We start from the raw sequence: 19,615 nt of genomic DNA on the forward strand, positions 1-19,615 counted from the left end.
CCGCCCGGAGCTCGCGGGAGGCGGCGGGCCGCGGGGCTGGGCGCCGGGCACCACCGCCGCAGGGGCTGCGGGACGCGCGGCCCGACCCGGGTGGGGGGGAGGGGGCGCGGTGCGCGCGGGCCGTGCCGGTGGTGGTTTGCAGATCTCGGTTCGTGAGCCAAGTTCTCTCGCTTGGCGGCTTAAAGAAAATGCTATTTCTCCACCCCCTGTCATCTGCGTAAGAGGCAGCTCCGAAAACCAGTGGGCTTCCTAACCCATTTTGGAAAATCGTACAAAGCGGCGGTTATTTGTTAGGGGGGAACACCCCAAAGCAAAAGAAAAAAAAAGTCCAAAAAACCCGCAAAGCTCTTGGAGCCCCTAGTGAGTGTCTTGCTTTGGTATTTAAGGCTAGAGGTGTTTGGGGTTAGCAGAGCTCGGAGTTTAATTATTACTGTTATTTGAAATTATTGTCTTAATGTGCTGGCAAAATTTCCTTTCATCTAGAATTTCGGATTCGAAATATGCACGCTGCTATTATGATGACGATGATGCTTTTTGTTTGTTTTGTTTGTTTTGTTTGTTTCCCAGCACCTCCTTTCCCCCTTCCTCTCCATCCCAAGTTCAAGGGCTTTAGGACTGAATTGCGCTCCTCAGGAGAGCAGTAGAAGAATTGAATGAGTCTTAACAAGTTTCTGATTTCGGAGTTATCTGGCTGGGTCAGTGTTGGAGCAGATTGCTGGCATAGGACTTCTGACAGTCGCAGATTTATAGGTGTCTTGTGAGTTTAAAACATGCCGCATCAGAGAACATTTTGAAGTAACTCTTCTGCCAGCTAGATTACATCTCTGGCCTACGGGGTCAGGTGGGTTCTGTGTCTTTCAGCCTGTAGAAGTGGTGTTAGCAGTCCGGCACATACAGGAACACATTTGTGACTTAAGTGGCCAGTGTTTTGTGTCCTTATTCCCCCACTCCCCTAGGATTATACTTTTCTCCCTTCTCCCATTCCCCTTTGACAATTTCTCCTTTCTCTTTCTGGTGGACCTGGGGAGGGCTTAGGTGGGTGACTCTGATGAACACCCGTGCCCTAGGCATCCAAGGCTAGCTAGACTCTGGAGTGAGTTTGGAAGGCCTCAGGGTGCCCACATGACCCGGTGCTGAGTTAGGCACAGACTGCAGACTGGAGTCTGGGCTTGCCTCCTGCCCTCACCCGCACCCTTCTGGATTGCAAGGTGTAGACTGTTTTCTATTAGTGTTCTATTTCCAGAGATAATCATAGCAGAAGAAACAGGAGGAAGGTGCGGGTTGGCCCCGATGATTCTGAAGGGTGTACTCTTGGGGTATCTGAACATACCCCATATCTATGAGCCTCCTCGAAGGACCTTGGAGCATCCCACAGCCAAACAGGTTCAGACTGAATTATTACTTAAAAGGCAGAGAATGAACAAAACTTTAAAAAGTTGGCCTATTTCAAATTAATTTTACTTGTTTTCATCCAGGGTTAAAATGGAAAGAGAAAGAATTTCTTCTTTTTTTTTTTTTTTAAGTGTTAGAACAAAATATAACGATTAAGTCTTATTCTCACAACCTTTTAAACTCTTTGATGTGGAGGAAGGCACTGGTATGATGTGAATTCCATAACCTTATGGTGGACTCCAGAAACTGTTTTCCTCTCCATTTAATTTTCAGTTCTTTTATTGCAAATTAATCCTACTGAATTCAATGGGCACTAATGAGACTGCTCCTCGGTGGATTATTTACTGCCTTGCTAATAATTACAAAGTGAGCATGGTCACATAAAGAGGGGACCACATTTTATTCAGAATTGTTCATCATCCCAGTGGCAAATAATATCACTATAATGTGCCCCATCTTAAACTTTTTGCATTGGATGATATTCAAATATGTTTAGAATAACGACACAGAACTTGAATAATGAAGTAAAAACTCATACACATGGGATTCTATGTGGAAACTCAGTTTTAGAATGTTTTTTTTCTTTGTGGTTTATTTCCTATAACATCCTTACTCTTTGGTTTGAAATCTGCCTCTCAGGAACCAGGATGGAAGAGGTGACTTTATGCAAGTGTTGTTTCAGATGGACAGATGTTATTTAATATTTTTGCCCTATCATTTTTCCTGTTTGAATAACTCTGGGTACAAAGAATTGATCAGGCTCTTTTAGAAACCGTCTCTTATCGTCAGTAGTTTCCAAAGTTTAGGGGATTGAAAGCAGTGTTTTGAAACTGCTGGTCATAACCCAGGCAATCATGAAATCAGGTTAGTGAGTCTAGAACATTTTTTTAAAAAATAGACATGAATATAATAGAAGATATCAGAGTGCATGATATTTAGTAAGGGTGGGTTCTGTTCTGGAAAATTTGTTTTAATTCTGTATGCCTGTATGTGCCGACTATGATGTAAACTGTATTTCTTGCTGTGGAAGTTTGAAAGTTAGTGGTCTTACGTGTTATGGTCAGTAGAAACAAAAAATTCAGGGGAGTGGGTGGTCGTTTTAGCTACACAAACCAAAAAGCTATTTAAGTCGTTTTTATTTTCTTTTCCCCCTAGAAGTTAGCTGGTGTCTTCAGGTCAGTTAGATTACGCTTTACTATTTGTGATTCTTAAGTTTTCCATTTGTAAAATGATGGTGTCGTGTGGATCGTCTACCTGACTGTCCCACTGGGATGTTCAGAGAATTTAGCTGAACTTCACATCATTTAGCATTAAGACACTATGGTTACTTTCTTCTATTGGCTGCAGTATGCAGCCATATCTATCTATAAAGAAATGTGATAGGTAAAACTGCGCTGGGCATACAATAATGTGAGAAAAATGGTCACACGTCGCAACAAGTTTTTGAGAGGGAATGCATTTGTAAGCAGGCAGAGCTGTGGCTTTGCAGGATGGATCTTACCTGAAATTTCATAATGAAGGCAACTGGGACTCATCTCATGTGCAGTTCCTTTTTAGTGTTCAAACAACTTAGGAGGTTTGAATAAAACTAAAGATGAAATGTAATTATATCCACCATATTTTTAAAAAGTCAAATTAAGTATTTAGTGCTCCACATTCATTTCAGTTTTACTACCCAATATTACTAAAGCCTCATTCAACATTGCCCACTTCTTCCCGAAAACTTAACAGACGCGCAGAACTTTTGCATCGGAGTCCATGCCCTGTAATTTGTATGCTGGCTGAGGGCATATTTTGAGTGAATATTTCACTGGTGATCATTTAAAACTATTTCTCAACTTTGAATAAAGCTCATTTGTAGGGAGAGATTTGAATCGCTAATTTTCAAGTTTCCAATAATTCTTCCCTTGTATTTAGGTGATACTTTAGGACCCTTTATATCTGTTCTCATTTTACTCATTTAAGTTGTTACTGTTTGCCTGACGTTTTGCGTTAGTCTAAGAATAGTTGAAGGAGCCACATACTGCCTCGAGAATGAGTGTATTTTAGGTTGAAAACGGAATAGCATCTTGAATCCCCATTTCATTTTCACCTACTCCATGGGGCTTGTACCTGTTTGGTAAAAAGCTCCTGAAGGATAATTGCCACTTATTCTAATCTGCTTTCTCGAACTCAGTTAATTTGGGTCCTTGGATTGCTTTTGTGAATATATTTCGGATATGACGTTCAGAATTTGGGAAGATTCCGGTTTAGCATTTTGGTTTCCTCTTGTTTTAAGAATATAAAAGACAGGGGAGCAAGGAAACAAGTGCAGGAGCCATACATTATCAGGAAAAACTATGCAAGATGGCAAACTCTCTGTTAATGATAAGATATTAATAATTTTGTCAGGCGGGATAGTATATATGAAAGCAGTGCATAAGCTATCAAAGAGTTCAATATTTTATTATTTCCTCCACCTAGTAGTATTCATTCTGGTGCTTTTACAAGCTCAAAGATAGCAGGGAAGGACATATTTAAGTGGTCAGGAGTTTTCACTGGAAATATAAATTAATGATAATATGAAATCATTTTCTGTCGAAGTCAAATTTAAACAATATCTTTATCACCATCCGCAACATTTGTTTGCAGCCTGGCTTCTCATAAATAACATTTGTTTAAGATATATTTAAAAAAGCCAAAACCCTGATTATGTGAAAATAGTTTTACACAAGGAAAGATATGAATTATAATTATATATTTTTCTAAAACACCTACTGAGCACAAAACTAATACATCTGATTCCTTCTTGTGACGGCAGTATTATTTTTAATGTAACTTTAGAAGAACCCAGCACAAGGAATTGTGTGCTAGGTATGTTCCCTTCTTTCCAGGATCCATTGAATGGACAGGACAAATTAGTCATTTAGCTTCATTCCAAGACTCCGTTTGCTTAGTGAGGAAGGAAAGTGTAGAGCAGCCACAACTGTTCAGCACCAAGACGCACACCCCAGAGAAAGATGCTTTGTAAATCCCCCAAATGCAGACACTTGAACACAAACGAACCAAAGTGAAAGTGTGAGAGATTTCATAGAAAGAAGGCAGCCTGTCAAAGCCATTAAGTAGTGTTATCTTATGTTTTAAACTCTGCCAATGCATTCATAGATAATGCCATCTTTATTTTATAATTCTTTTTTAAAAATTTTTAAATGTTTTATTTATTTCTGAAAGAGAGAGAGAGAGAGATACAGAGATACAGAGATACAGTGTGAGCAGGGGAGGGTCAGAGAGAGTGGGAGTCACAGAATCCAAAACAGGCTCCAGGCTGCAGGCTCCATGCTGGCTGTCAGCACAGAGCCCGATGCGGGGCTCGAACCAATGAACTGTGAGATCATGACCTGAGCCGAAGTTGGACTCTTAACGAACTGAGCCACCCAGGCACCCCGATAATGCCATTTTTTTTTAAAAAGGTGTGTTTGAGCAGTCCCTTGCCCCACTTCTAAAACATAACACACCTGCTGCCTTCTGCGATCCAGAGAATTCAGTGGGCTGGAGGTGAAGCACCTTTATGATATTCTTGATCTCATGAGGGAAGAAACCATAATTACTGAGTCCTGCACCTTGGAGAATATTATTAGGAATTTTGAGGGAAGCGTTGCATTAATCAGCAAGACTTTCGATTATGTGTGTATGTTTAGACTGTATTAAAAATAGGAAAGATAGAAAGACAACTATTTTGGTCCTAGCTGATGAAATTTGATGTAGTAATAAAGTAATCATTTCAAGAAGCTGGGTCAAATAAGAAACGGTATGACTGCCACTTGTAAGTGATGCGGTGACGTGATGAAGAGATAATGTTGAGGGCGGTCCTGGTGGTGACGAGGGTCTGGTGTTAGCTGGGGTAGGGAGTAGTTCTGGTTGCCTGTTGTATAGCCCGGACACGTTTGCCCTATGCTGAAATCAAATCCTTGTAATGGATTTCACTTATTGGGGTGGTTATAATTTAAGTAGTCAATATTTCAATGATGATACTATCAATTATATTAATACCATAAGTCTAACAAGTACCTATGACTACTACACAGAAAATTTAAAAAGAAATCTCCAAACAAGCCTGGATTTTTTGTTTTGTTTTGTTTTGTTTTGTTTTTTTCTTGGTTTCTCCTCTGCACTTTTTAGACGGGCAAAATTGGGTCCTTAGTCTGTTCCTGTAACATCTATTTTAATTGTGTGCTTGTTGATGAGATAGTAGGCCACTTGGTCTTGTAATTTTCTACTTTCTGTGAATTATGCTTTGGGAAAAATTTAGAAGCTCACCTAAAGCTAATAAAGCTAATTAAGAAGTGTTCAGGACTAGTTATTTCCAAATAAGCCCTGGATACACTCGGATGGGGCTCTTCTTATTTATTTATTTGGTAATATTTACTTATTTTTGAGAGAGAGAGAGAGAGTGAGCGAGCGAGCAGGGGGAGGGCAGAGAGAGAACGAGACACAGAATCTGAAGCAGACTCCAGGCTCTGAGCTGTCAGCACAAAGAGAGAGCCCAGCTCTGGGCTTCAACTCACAGAACTCACAAACCAAGAGATCATGACCTGAGCCCAAGTCACTGAGCCACCCAGGTGCCCTGGGGCTCTTCTTTTAGACAGTTCCCCAAGTGTTGCCGGTTTCGGGGGGAGCGATTCTCACCTCCAGCTTGGAAGCCACAGAACTGTCTGGTCTGAAAGCCCCTGGCTACCTGCTGCCATTCCCAGCCTGCATCCTCCTCTGGCTGCGGGGCTCCTTCCCACATGGCGGCATGTGTAGGGCCCCAGCTGATGACGTGGTGTGCCAGGCACTACTTCCTGGGCAGTTTTTTTGGCAACTTGACTCACTTTTCTCATAGAAAAACTTGGGATTATTTTTCTAAGATCCTGGAAGTAAAAGACCATTTTCTTTTAATTTCCCTGCAACCAAATGATGTTAGAAATAGTAATTTTTGCATTGGCATACTTCTCTGTTCTCTGCTGATTTTTTTTAGTAATTCGTTCTCATATTTTCTCCTTTCTTTGCTTTGTTTTCTGATGTTCTTTAAACTCTTTTTGGCTTCTTTTTCTCTGTTAAGTTAGGTAGCTTCCTCTCTCTCTCTCTCTCTTCTCTCTCTCTCTCTCTCTCTTTCTTTCTTTCCTCTCTCTGTTTTAGTTGCTCCCTCTGCATAGTCCTAGATTTTTTCTTCCACCTTTTCTGGTTTATTTCTTTTTCTTTTTTCTTTTTTTAATGTTTTATTTATTTCTAGGAGAGAGACAGAGAGAGAGACACGGTGAGCAGGGGAGGGTCAGAGACAGAGGGAGACACAGAATCTGAAACAGGCTCCAGGCTCTGAGCTAGTTGTCAGCACAGAGCCCGATGTGGGGCTTGAACCCACGAACCGTGAGATCATGGCCCGAGCTGAAGTCGGACGCTTAGCCAACTGAGCCACCCAGGCGCCCCATCTGGTTTATTTCTTTATTGACCTGTTTCATCTGTTGTTTTAATGAAATTTGGAACACGGCTCAATAGAGTTCCTACCTAGCATGAGAAAGCCAGTGGTGTAAGAATAACCCATAGCAGCATTAACTACATAAAAGCTTTAAAAACATTTTTTTTTCTTGTCTCTAAGGATAGAAATAAAACCAACAAAATCAGAAAGAAATTTTCACTTAAGTGGAATTGCTTTGACTGTTCACTCATTTATTCATTCATTTGGTTACCTTGTCCCCAGTTGTATAGCTGATCAGTGGCAGAGATGAAATAAAACACATTTTTATATTCCTAGCAGTTCACATATCAGGGTTAGCACACAGTAGGTGTGTGGATGGGGGGGTGGGGTCTGAGGGCCACGTGTTCTGCATGTGTATTTGTATGGAGGTAACTGAAGGACAGCCTTGGCCGCTGTGTCTCTCAGAGTTCTGGATGCATGTGAATTTACACAAGGCATTTAAAGCTGAGTGGAATTCCCTATTCTGTCAACCAAACACTCTGTTTGAATAATCAGGTGCATCTATGATTCGTTTTACTTTTAACAGTATTTTCAGTGATGTGTTTTTTGTTTTGTTTTTGTTTTTTGCTTTTGTGAAATGTTCACAACACAACATTGTCAGAAACATAATTGATTTTAAGGGTCCTTTACTGTTAACTTTGTTATCTGCTTTTTTAAAAAAATGTTTTTATTTATTTCTGAGAGAGAGAGAGAGAGAGAGACAGTGTGAGCAGGGGAGGGTCAGAGAGAGAGACACATACAGAATCTGAAACAGGCTCCAGGCTCTGAGCTAGCTGTCAGCACAGAGCCTGACGCGGGGCTCAAACCCACGAACCGTGAGATCATGACCTGAGATGAAGTTGGATGCTTAACTGACTGAGTCACCCAGGCTCCCCTGTTATCTGCCTTTTTTGGAAGACCTCACAAATGACTATATTTACTTATCCAAGAATATTTCAAGCAATTCAGAGAGAAAGGATGTATATTCTGAGTACAAGATACAATTTAGTTACATTGAGAAGCTATTTTCTTTAGCTCTCTGAAAAACCCATGGGACCTTTGGCAATCTCTTCGATTTCTAATAGGAGGAATCCGTGAGCAGTAGCCTAAACAGAGATATATCTTATTCAGCACATTCCTCTCAGCTCTTAGCAATGTGCATGGCACATGGAAGTCACGAGAAGCTTTTAGCTGAGTGGATGACTGGTGGTGGGCAGCAAGCATCAGTTACATGGATTTGCTCAGGCCTCTCTGGGACAGTGGCCATTCAGGAGGAGATCCTTAGATGGGATTGGAGGAGTGTGGGGAGTTTGAGAATCCCTCTCCCTTAGGGATAAAAGTAGAAAGGCATCCGAAGGGTATTCCAAGCACAGTTGATTCTCATTAGTTGGGGATTCCATATTTTTGAATTTGCCTCCTTGCTGAAATTTATTTATTACCCCCAAATCAGTAGTCATGGCACTTTCTCGGGCATTTGCAGACTTGTTCAGAGTGGGGAAAACTTTGAGTCATCTGACATGCGTGTTCCCAGCTGAGGTCAAACAAGGCAACACTCTCCCTTCTTGGGTCGGCTCTCCTGCTGTAAACAAGTGTCCTGTCCAGGTCCATGCAATGCCACTTTTTTTTTTTTTTTCATTTTTGTGTTTTTTGTTGGTGACTTTGCTGTTTAAGAGGACTCTTAAGCATCACGCCAAAGTGCTGTCTAATGTTCCCAAGTGCAAGAAGGCTGTGTTGTATCTGATGTAGAAAATAAGTGTGGTAGGTAAACTTTGGGCATGAATAATAGTGCTGTTGGCTATGAGAGTTCAATGTTAATGAATCACCAATACATGCTAAATATGATATCTTTAAACAGACATACATTAAATTAGGCTATGTATTAGTTGGTTGATGAAAATGTTATGATCAGAGGCTTCCAACAACATCACCCCATATTTCCCTCTGGAGCATTGGGTTAGTATTCACTAATCTACTGTTCATGGAAACTTTAAAGTCATAACTTTAAAGTTATACTGCAAATAATGAGATATAATGAGATATACTACAAATAATAAGTATATCAAATAATATTTGCAGTCATACTGCAAATAATGAGAATTGCTAGTATGCAACAGAGTGATTTCAGAACAGATTTGGGAGGCCAACAGCTTTTGTTTCTGGCTTGACTCCTGCCTAGTTGTGATCTCTGGTTCAGTGTACCTCAGTTTACTCATTTGTAAAATGCCAGTCAAGATAGGACCTATCTCTTTCAGTTGTTGTGGGGATTAAACAAGTTTATAGATGTCAAGGTTTGAAAACATGCCTGGCACATAGCAAGTCATTGTTTTTATGACTGCTTTAGAAGGGAACTGACAACTTTATACTGAAGAAGGTGACTATGAGGGCTTAGGACTCTGGAATATTTGTGACTTCCCTGTATTTGTTTATTTTGCCTTCCAGGGTCCAACTTAACTTTAATACCTTATTGTATTAGAAGCTAAACTCTACAACCTAAAGTAAGCAAGAAGCTAATATTTCTTGGAATGCTTAATATATGCCAAGTGGTATTCTAGAAAAACAAAACAAAGCAATTGTAATAAACTCCAGATAAGTAAAAATAAGTCTGTCAATAAAAAAAAAGTGAGGGGCATTAGGCACTGTGGGCTGGACCAGTCCCAGAGAGGGAAGGAGTTGAAAATGTGGTAAGCAGTTTGCAGAGAGGCTCTGATGTATAGAGGGCAAGGAAGGCACTTCTCTGTGATTTGGAAAACAGGAACACGGAGAAGGGAGAGGGACGGAAACTGACATTATAGTGCCTCTGCAAAATTGAATTTCCAACTGTGGCTGTGTGTTAGAATCAAGGATGATTACAGAATCAGCCAGGTGATTTTGCCATGCTGGGCCGGGGAGAACCATTGAAACTCGGGTCCGCCTCGCTTCCAATCTCCAGTTCATCCAGCCACACGGGTCTCAGAAGCAGAGGGTAAAAAGAGGCGCTGAGGGAGAAGGATGGACATAGCGTGAATTTCTACCATCGTCTTTCCAAAATGATACTTGAAGCGGGCAGGTGCATTGGATGCTGACTAGATGCAAAGCGAGTAAATTGAAGAAGACTACGAGGCTGCAGGCTTCTGCCACAGGAGGTGAAGACGAAATTAGGAAACACGCACACACCTATGCCAGGTAGCCTGCGTGATGTAGGGTTTTGTTCAGGATTTAGATAATTGATAGTAATTGAAACCCTTAGACCTCTCCTGCCCCCTAACCTCTCTCACCCCTGCGAGAGTTCTCCTTCCTTGAACTCTTCTGATAGTTGCCACACACCAGACTCTAGCATTGTTTATACAGTTTAACCCTCTAAATATCAGTACAGTTAATTGATTGCACTACATTTCCAGGTGCACATTTAGAACGTTCCCTAGAGTCTTTGATGTGGAGGACTGAGTTAAAGCTCCCTTCGTGTACTCTTTTTTTATCATGAAGTATTTGCAGAAGTTTTTTAGCAAATAAAATGTGTGCAATTGTTTTTAATTAAAAACATTTAAAAATTTATTATTATTTATTTTTTGAGAGACAGAGACAGAGCGTGAGTGGAGGAGGGGCAGAGAGAGAGAGAGACACACAGACTCCAAAGCAGGCTCCAGCCTCTGAACTGTCAGCACAGAGTCCGATGTAGGGCTCAAACTCATGGAGAGATCATGACCTGAGCTGAAGTCAGATGCTTAACCGATTGAGCCACCCAGGTGCCCCATAATGTATGCAGTGTTTAATGCTTCCTTCCTTCACTCCCCCTGCCTCCTTTGCATTTTAGAAAACTCACTTGTCTATAAGGGAAGTGAGTGGTATCCAGGCACTCCACCTCGATGTGAATGCCCAGGGTGCAGTTTGGTGAGGCTTTCCCACGCTGTTCAGTTCTCACCGCTGCCTGTTTCCTCATGTGACTGCCCAGAGTCATCAGTTAAAAGCAAATGCTCGAAGTCTCAGCACGTGTTTAATGTAGCTCCTCGGGTTAGTAGCGAACATGAGTCTCCTCGATGGCCTACATGACTTGACTTGCTGTGCAAGTTCTAGGCCCCAAATGATGGGGGACTATTACCCCAATGATGTGGGGCTTTCTGGTTCCTTGTTCTTTGTTTCTGGTGCTCAGCATTTGTGACCTATGAAACCAAAGGTGCTTTTCTAAGAAGTCTGTGTTTGACCTTGGAAATGACTAGCGAAGTTATCAGGTAACTTAGAGAAGTGTTCACAGGTTCTAGCGTTTCTGTATCGGACAGCTGTAGGCCACAGAAATGCAGTGCCAGTCATTTAGAACATCTGAAAGCACACAGACAAGAAGTTTCTTCTCTGGTGTCTCTCATGTCATTCTCTCGTTTGCCGCCATGGCCAGCAGTCTGTTATCGCTGCAGTAGGTTCCCGATTGGCTTTTCAGCTTTCAAGCTTTCACACTCTGATTGATTTTCCAATTTGCTACCTGAGCTTACTACCCAAGTGTGTACTTGACTTGATCCTTCCTCTGCTCAAAACCCTCCAGTGGCTTCTGCCCAGTCACAGAACACATGCATACTCCATAGTGTGGTATTCAAAGCCCTTGTAATTTGATTCTGGCTAATCTCCTCTCATCCATGAAGCTCCTGTTCAAAACCATATTTAAATGGCACTTTCCCACTTCCTCACAGTTATTTCCATCTCTAGTGTGTACCTTTCTTTTGTCTGGTCCCATCTCTGTTACACCCAAAGTCAAGGTTCAGCTCAAATGTCGCCCCTACCAGCTGGGTTTTCCACCTGGCATTCTCTCACATGTTTTTGGTGCACATAGCACCTTTTTTTTTTTTTGGTCCTTCTATGATGCAAATCCCCATAGAAAGCCTTTCATTATGGTTGTATCTAAATTTGTCTATGGATTTTATTAATTTTATAAGTTAGAGTAACTTAATAGAATTTATTTATTAATGGATATATTCACTCACTTGGCAAGTTTTTTTTTTTTTTTCTGGCAAGCTTTATTAAATGTTGATCAGGTACTGACTTCTATGGTAGCTGTAGATATTGGATACCAAATCTATTGTCAAGTTGCTTATGGGCGGTGAGAGAGAGAGGATGAATGTGTAAACAATTAAAAAACAGTGGAATAAGAATTGTCACAGAGAAGAGACCAGCAGACTGTGGAGGGGCCCTTAACCCAAGGGAAAACCCCCTTCTATAAATGCAGAGGTCCAAAAGGTTTGATGGAAAGAGGAGTTAGCCAGGCAGAGAAGGGCAGGTGAGGCTGTAAAGAGATTACTGGTCTTGTAGCCTGATCCGTCCTACATTTCTAGTCCAGTTCGTTTGACAGAATAACTGCTCAATAATTTATAGAGCCAAATTGTTGAATTAAGCAAATAAAGATAAATTGTTAAGAATCAGAGAAATAACTTGAATAATAGCCATGGCTAGTTTCCTTTGAGTGTAGTGCACCAGCGACCTTGCTGAAAGCCTTAAATGGAAGATCTCATAGGTATCCTTATACCAAGCACAAGAGGCTGGTACTGTTATTATTCTTAGCTTATGGACAACAGAACTAAGACTGAGAGAGGGGAGGTGACTTGCCCAAGTCACACAGCCAGTAATAATTCAGTAACGGAAGATTAGGGATTCTAAGTCTAAAAGCTGGACTTTGGAGTTCAAGTTTCACCATCTAGAGTATGCAGAAAAATTGATAGGATGTTTTCTGTCACTGACTGATTTATTTGGCAGTTGGTTTGTTAATTCCTTGTACTATTTATTTTTAAAATTTTTTAGTGTTTATATATTTTTGAGAGACAGAGACACAGTGTGAGAAGGGGAGGGGCAGAGAGAGAGCCTTGTGCTATTTTTATAGTTAGTTGTGACAATGCTTTAATCTTAGATTATGTCCCCAGGTTGCTTCTTTTAGTTTTATGGGAAATGGCTATTTTTATGATGCTTGCTAAAAGCATGTTTCAAAGTTGTTTTTTTCTTTTTCCATTAAGCAGAGGGATGGTTTTCCCTTCTAGTATCAGAAGGAGCCGTTGAACAAAATCCTACAAAGAATTCCTGACAGCAATCTAATACTTTTCTCTGTATGTGAAACCCACCGAAGACTTTTAAATCTGGGCACAAGTAGTGTTCATTTGATTCAGTCCTCTTTTTACACAGAAAAATTCATGAAATTACAGTACGTTAAACCTAGGAGAGGCCTTAAGCATGAGGTCTTCCTACCTCTTTATTTTCCAAGCAAAGCAGTTAAAATCTAGAGAGGGGAAGGGGCTCCCCCACAATATCAGTGCAGGCAGAGAACGCATGGTGCTTCAAGCCAGTGACTTCATACGTAATGCATGGAGGTGTGACCAGCCTCCCTTCACCAAGGGCTAGTGTGGAGCATGGAAGCTTAAGCAGAGTGGAATGAAGGAATACCTGATACTGTTCGCTGCAGAACTCTAATGATGGCAGAAGTGAGTGTACCAGCCCTGCCTGTCTGGACAGGCCATCTGTTTAATTGGTGTATGGCCCAAGTGAGAATTTATAACCTTGGTATGCCACTTCAGTTTTGTTTCTTGTAATTTTTTTTTTTTTTTAAGTAGGTGTCACACCCAGTTTGGAGCCCTCCATAGGGCTTGAACTCAGGACCCTGAGATCATGACTTGAGCTGAGATCAGGAGTTGGACGCTTACCTGACTGAGCCACCAGGTGCCCCTTGGTTTGGCACATCAGTTTTAAGACACTAGTAGACGTTGATTTCCTGTAATTACGGGTAGATCATGTCTTCTCAGTTTTAATAACTATATCTTATTTACTTTGTGCTTGAAGATTTTCTTTCCTGTTTTCTTTTTTTCAGTTTTCAGGGCTTAACAGGAAGGGCTAGATTTCTCTAGAAACTTACATTGACTCTTTTCAGATTTCTAAGGCAGTTGGGTGCTATTTTTATTTCACAATTACGAATGTGAAAATGGAACTTGCATTATTTCTTAATAGATATTTCACCTTAGTATTGGCAAAATTAAAAAAGAAAAAGCTCAATCTGTGCTTGACCCAGAAGCCAGGTTATGATATAATTTTTTTTAAACATGGTCCTCTATTGAAAAACATGCGTTTTCTTTGAAGCTAATTAGCAAACCCAACGTTCGTTGTATACTGTTTACTATTAAATGTTTCCCTTTGTAGTTTCATATTGTTCCAGGAAATGAAATGTAAGTTTAATAAGAATGGCAACTGATGGAGCCACATGTCCTAAGTCTGATTCATGTTCCTGATAAATGTGTTAACGAAGGGCACGTGTGGCCAGTGGGTTATAACTGCACGAAACCAAGATCATTTGACATCATTTATTCTTTTTTTTAAAATTTTTTTTAATGTTTTATTTATTTCTAGGAGAGAGAGAGACAGCGTGAGCAAGGGAGGGTCAGAGAGAGAGGGAGTCACAGACTGAAACAGGCTCCAGGCTCTGAGCTAGCAGTCAGCACAGAGCCCGACGCGGGGCTCGAGCCCACGAACCGCGAGATCATGACCCAAGCGAAAGTCGGACGCTTAACCAGCTAAGCCACCCAGGCGCCCCCGACATCATTTATTCTATAGAAATTTAAATTTGTCGAGAGAGGATTTGTAATTAAACGAAACTATAGACTTTTTCACTTTCAATTTTATTGAAACTGTTATTGAACTGTTAATGTTTATGTTATTGAACTGTTAATGAATTTTAACAGCTCTTTAATGGTTAGACTTGCAGGTAAAATATATAGAAAGGAGATATTAATCTTGTCATTCATAGCACTGTGAAGGGAACCATGTAGAAATTAAATCTGTTTTTACTAACATTTCGTGGCGTAGATATATATGAAAGAAAAAGAATTTGAGGTGATAGAAGTTACTATAGACTTTTTCAGGTTGCCCTTCTTTTTTCTGTTTTGTGAAAAATTGTAGACCAAAATATATTTACTTCCAGTTCTGAAAGTGCCACCAATATGCTCTCAGCAAAATGATTTCCACTAAAAAGTTGGAAACCAAGCTACCACAGTGATATTCTGAGAGGCGTTTGCCCTGCAATCTGTGTTCTGGTGGCTTCTTATGGACAGGTGATGTGACACCTAGAAATGATGATTAGGTCAGTGGTGACTTTTTTGCAGTCAGTATTTCTCCTCGGAAGATGATCATTTTAATCCCCTCAGAATCTAGGCTAAAACTTACTAATTGGATCTACACAAGGGAGAGAGACCACAGGAAGACAGAAAGTGGGAAAGGTCTATTAAAGCCACATGCCTCACGGGACTTTTCTACATAGTGCTTACCTGTGAATGACCGAAGCTGCGTGAATCAGAAGGTGCATTATTAGTCCTTTAACTTCCTAGGCAATTTTAGTAAATGGGTGAACATTAATTTAATGTGATATCCCTTTGGCCCAAGACTTAATGCTCCTTCAGCCTGCCTAATTTTGTCTAAAATCGGCTCTTGTCTCTTGATGAGAAAAGCATGGTTAAGCCTGTTATGATTAGCCTTCCCTGCTGTCCTGAACTCAACTCTGTAATTTCTGCCGGATTTGTGGATCTCTGTTGTCTTCTCTGAAAAGCATTATATTTGAGATTGCCAAACAAAATATGGGATGTGCCGGTAACTTTTAGTCTCAAATAAATAATACAAAATTTTAGGCATAACTGTGTCCTATGCAATATTACACTAAAAAATTCTTTTTTGTTGATCTGAAATTCAACTGAACTGGGCATCTTGCATTTTTATTGGTTAAACCTGGCAGGCATAGTGGTGTTGCCTTCCTGTTTACTGTGTTTCGTTTTTGAAGCCTGAAGGTTATTTTTTATGACTCTCCCTTCTAGCAAGTACACAAATACCTGCCTGTCTTTTCCTTAACAGGAAAGGAAGCAGGCCGATACAGAATTTGCACCCTTATTTTTGTCATTGTCATTAATTGTAATTAAGGATAGAGGGTCTGGAGTAAATACAGAATGACATAGGTGATCATTGTATCACCTGAAAAGCTAGATGAAGTACAAGGGCAAATATTACAACGTTAATATTACAAGATTACAATTCTGCATGAAGAGAAAATCAAGAAGTAGGATCTGGTGAAAGGAGACCTTGTGGCCAGAACTACGGCGGTAGCTTTTGTGGAGTAATGTAGGAATGCTATAGAAACAACACTGGTCTTGGATGTCTTGGGAGAAATTCTCATATTTTTGCATCATGATTAGATTTCAGAAAATAGTTTAGAAAACTAATTCTCTGAAATGCTCTTTTCTAGAGTGTGAAAGATTTAGAAGAAGAAAGCAGCACTCCTATCTAGACAACATATTAAATAGATCTGTGTTTCCCCTTCTCCACCTCTTGGTTTGCAGCATATGGGGGTGGCAGGCTTGATAGCAGAGAACTTGAGCTTGGCAATGGTGGCTTGGAAGGCTAGGTGGGGGTTTATGGGGATGGTATGTGGCACGGGGGATCTCCAATGCATGGGTTCAAGGAAGAGTGCAAAAGAATCAAGGCTATGGGGTGAAAAAGGAGTGGTATAAGAAATTCTCCAATGATCTTCTGAGTATAGTTCAGATAGCCTTATGTGTATAATTTTCTGGGGGGAAAGTCCCTAACGCCTTTTGACTGAGACCACAGGGAATGGAATGTGAGTGAGATTTTCCAAGTCCTTGGAAATATTTCCTTTACTGCCTCCCAACCCAAGGACTATGAAGAACTCCCAGAGTCCTACCCCAAGACGTAGCGGGGAGGTAAGAGTTGAGCAAGGCCAGAAGGGTTTGCTCCAGCGTCCTCAGCTGCTCAGGAAACTAGTGCCTTTAGCTGGTGGCAGCTGAGGCCACTGGCTAACAGCTGAGTGATTTTGTCCCAACTGGACGTGAGCCAGGTTTGGGCAGAGTACTGTGGAGGGGAAGGTAGTGAATCAAAGGTTGGTTTGTTTGGTTCTTTGTTTTTAGCTTCATAGCAGACTTATACCTTGCAGAACTATAGCAGAAGAATCAGGAAGAATTCTGCAAGGGTAAATATAAAAAGCTATAAATGCCACTTAAAAGGACGATAAAGATATGTAATGTTGATTCTCCTCTGACCAGGGCCAAGTCTTGTACGAAGGTGGAGTGAGTGGGGTAGAGACTGGAAAGCTGAGTCCTGATCCCCAGAGATTTCAGGTTGCTTCTGACTTTGCCGTCTAGACAAAACTACATTAACTGGAGGGAACACTAGAGGCTGCTGTCCAGAAACAAGAGGCGACTATAGATGCAGAAGCTATAACATGCCAGCCCATGCTGGGAAGCCTGAGGCCCTGATGTTTCCAAGGAGTAACAAAGCAGCTGTTCCCCCCCCGCCCCCCCGCCCCTCCATTTCATGGCATTTAGTAATTCCATTTCCAAGATCAGATTCTTTAAAAAAATCAACTGAAAGTTTCTCTCAAATAATATAACTTCAATTCACAACTTTTTTTTGATTATGCAAATGAACCAAGCTTTTTAAAATTTTTTTTTTTTTTATGGTTTTATTTATTTCTAGTAGAGAGAGAGAGACAGCGTGAGCAGGGGAGGGTCAGCTAGAGAGGGAGTCACAGACTGAAACAGGCTCCAGGCTCTGAGCTGGCAGTCAGCACAGAGCCCGACGCGGGGCTCGAACCCACGAACCGCGAGATCACGACCCAAGCGAAAGTCGGACGCTTAACCGACTAAGCCACCCAGGCGCCCCGAACCAAGCTTTTTAAAAACAAATTCTGTTAAATCCTGGGCAGACTTCTCCAGCATCTCCATTCTAGAGGGTTGTTGTGACTCGGGAACTCCAGCTGTGCCTTCTTCTCAGCTGGGTGTGTGTGTGTGGGGTCAGTGGTTCAGACTTCACATGGTGGCCTCCACGGTGGTGAGACACCAGGGCAGGACCTTGCTGATCCGTCTGTAATGCCTGAGTTTGGTCTTCAAGAACGTCATGATGTTCTGGAAGGTGTGGGATGGTGGGATGCCCAGGTGCACATCGGGTTCATCAGGTAGCGGATGGTGGTGGCCAGCTCTTGGTGGAGTTCAGGCTCAGCTCAGGGATCAGGTGGGTGTTCTAACTACTTCAGTCTCAGGCTCTAGAAAACATCACTGTATGTACTTTGCTCACTTCCTGGGCACCACATTGGACCTTTGAAATCCCTGTTTGGCATCGGGTTTAAAATGATCAATGCAGGGGCGCCTGGGTAGCTTAGTCGGTTAAGCGTCCGACTTTCGCTTAGGTCATGATCTCGCGGTTCGTGGGTTTGAGCCCCGCGTTGGGCTCTGTGCTTACTGCCAGCTCAGAGCCTGGAGCCTGTTTCAGTCTGTGACTCCCTCTCTCTCTGACCCTCCCCTGCTCATGCTGTCTCTCTCTCTTTCCTAGAAATAAATAAAACATTAAAATAAAGTAAAATAAAATGATCAATGCAGCCTGCTGACAGGCTCTAACCTCACTGTGATGATATTGTGAAATCTCCACCCAGGCTCACTGGATAGCCGGCTAACCCAGTTTGCTCATTCGTTCATTCATTTGTTCATTCAACAAATATTTATTGACCAGCTACTGTATGTCAGGCACTGTTCTAGGCACTGAGAATAGACCAGTAAACAATCAGAGAAACCAGTAAAGGTTCCATTGTGGAGGTGACATTGAAGCAAAGATTTGAAATAGGGAAGGGAATGGTACCAAAAGGATATCCCAGCCAAAAGCATTTCAGGCTTAGATCACAGCCGTGGAAAGGCCCTGAGGCAGCAGCATGTCTGGTGTATAAAAGTCAGAGAGGCCAGGGTGATTGGAGTAGAGTAAGAAGTTGAAGGTGAGTACGGGAGGAGGCTGGGGGTCAGAGTGAGTAGAGTCTCTGCAGACCGTTGTCAGGACTCTGGCTTTTACTCAGCAGGATGGAGAGCCAAAAGAGGGTTTGGAAAGAAGAATAACTGATCTGACTTTTATCGTGCAAGTTTCCAAAACTTACAGGAATGGGATAATATAACGGCCCTTCGTGTACTCCATACCCAGCTTTGACAATTATATTTTATTTGTAAATATTTCTTTTTATTCCTAGAAGATGATGACTATTTAAAAAGCACAACCACACTAATTAATTTTTAAAAATTAACACTTTCTTTAAATGTCAAGAATTTGGATTGCTAGGTATTTTGAAGGTGGAGCGGATGAGATTTTCTGATAGTTTTCATATAGCACGTGAAAGAGGAGTCAAGGATTTCATAGTACTTAAAATACCCTTCACTGTTGTACATTTATCAGAAGACTCCTGTGTACATATTTTAAAATAGGCTTAAAGATTAACACCAGTATCTGGCTTTAGGATTTTTAGGTTTTTTTTCATAAACATTATCCAATGCCATCAATTCTTCAGCTACAGAAAACATTGTTATTCCTATTTTCAAATGAGGAAAAGTGACACAGTTACTTACATGTTGAGGAACTTATTCTAAGGTCCCTTAGATAGTAGTTTAGAAAATTCTGGCAAACTGGAAGTGACTTGTCCAAACTTGATACTTCTTTTGCTCTATTATCTATTCTTGTCTGTAGGAAGTTTGGGCAGATAGTGGGACACAAATCAGGCCTGATTTGCTCACCTCTTAAGGTATTTCATAAGTTATTTTATGGATACCATGAAACCAGTCCAGTATAATTCACTGAATTGAATTCCATTTAAATATATTCAAAAGATTTACTGTCTGGCTCCTGTATATTAGATGTTGTTTACAGGGATTTCATAGGCTAACAGGCATACAATCTGTGTAACCATTTATTGCAATGCAGTGTGAGGAGGGTTGAGCAGATGTG

At 41.2% G+C, this 19,615-nt stretch overlaps 1 protein-coding gene across 1 annotated transcript in view; it reads left to right on the plus strand.

Moving 5' to 3' along the window:
- The window catches only part of LOC120237592 (estrogen receptor-like), a gene marked incomplete at its 3' end in the record, with an annotated part of 81,452 nt that overhangs the window by 529 nt on the left and 61,308 nt on the right, over positions 1-19,615 (plus strand). The gene's annotated exons all lie outside the window — the stretch shown is intronic.

Source organism: Hyaena hyaena, unplaced genomic scaffold (assembly GCF_003009895.1).
Source record: "Hyaena hyaena isolate Hyena2069 unplaced genomic scaffold, ASM300989v1 scaffold_184, whole genome shotgun sequence".
NCBI lineage: Eukaryota > Metazoa > Chordata > Mammalia > Carnivora > Hyaenidae > Hyaena > Hyaena hyaena.